A 1,404-nucleotide genomic window follows, 5' to 3' on the forward strand; every position below is an offset into this window, starting at 1 on the left:
ACAATATTTCTGTTACTTTGTCATAGCACAATAATATTCCACCCAAATCATATACTACAACTTGTTCAGCCATTACCCAAATGATGGACGTCCATTCAATTCCCAATTCTTTGCCACCTCAAAAACAGCTACTATAAATATTTTTGTACATATAGGTCCTTTTCCTTTTTTCTCTCTTTGGAATACAAACCTAGCAGAGGTATAATGGTATAACTGGTTCACAACATATGCAGTTTTATAGTCATTCTGGCACAGTTCTAAGTTGCTCCCCAGAATGGTTGGATCGGTTCACAACTCCACCAACGGTACACTCATGTCCCAATTTTCTAACGTCTCCTAAAACCTTAGGCATTTTCATTTTCTCTCATCTTTACCAACTTGACAGATGTGAGGTGGTACTTCAGAGTTATTTTAATTTCCACTTTTCTAATTAATAGTGATTTAGGACATTTCTTCACGTGATTATAGATAGCTTTGATTTCATCATCTGAAAACTGCCTATTCATATAATTTGACCATTTATTAATTGGGGGATGACTTGTACTTTATAAATTTGACTCAGTTATTTAATATTTGAGAAACAGGGCTTTTGTCAATAAAATTACTATAAATTTTCTGCTTTCCTTCTAATCTCAGCTGCATTGGTTTCATGCAAAACCTTTTTCAATTTAATGTAATCAAAATTATCCATGTTATATCTTGTCCTTTAGGAATTTGGCTATTTCTTTGACCCAGCAATACCACTTCTAGGTCTGTATCCCAAAGAGATCATAAAAATGGGAAAAGGGCCCACATGAACAAAAAAAATATTTATAGCAGCTCTTTTTGTGGTAGCAAAGAATTGGAAATTGAGAGGATGCCCATCAATTGAGGAATGGCTGAACAAAGTTGTGGTATATGAATGTAATGGAACACTACTATGCTATAAGAACTGATGAACAGGCTGACTTCAAAAAAACTTGGAAAGGGGCAGTTAGGTGGTGCAGTGGATAGAGGACTGGCCCTGAAGTCAGGAGGACCTGAGTTCAAATCTGACCTCAGACCAAACACTTGACACTTACTAGCTGTATGACCCTGGGCAAGTCACTTAACCCCAATTGCCTTAAAAAAATACTTGGGAAGACTTACATGAACTGATACAGAGTGAAATGAGCAGAACCAGGAGAACATTGTATACAGTAACAGCCACATTGTGGAATGACTGACTTTGATAGGCTTGACTCTTCACTGCAATTCAAGAATCTAAGACAACTCCAAAAGATTCATGATGGAAATTGCCATCCACACTCAGACAAAGAAATATGGAGTTTGAATGCAGATGGAAGCATACCATTTGCTCTCCTTTTCCTTTGTTGTTCTGTTTTATTGTTTTATTCTCGTGATTCCTCCCATCAGTTCTAATTG

The sequence above is a fragment of the Vombatus ursinus genome, unplaced genomic scaffold (assembly GCF_900497805.2).
Source record: "Vombatus ursinus unplaced genomic scaffold, bare-nosed wombat genome assembly UNPS02000424.1, whole genome shotgun sequence".
Classification (NCBI taxonomy): Eukaryota; Metazoa; Chordata; class Mammalia; order Diprotodontia; family Vombatidae; genus Vombatus; species Vombatus ursinus.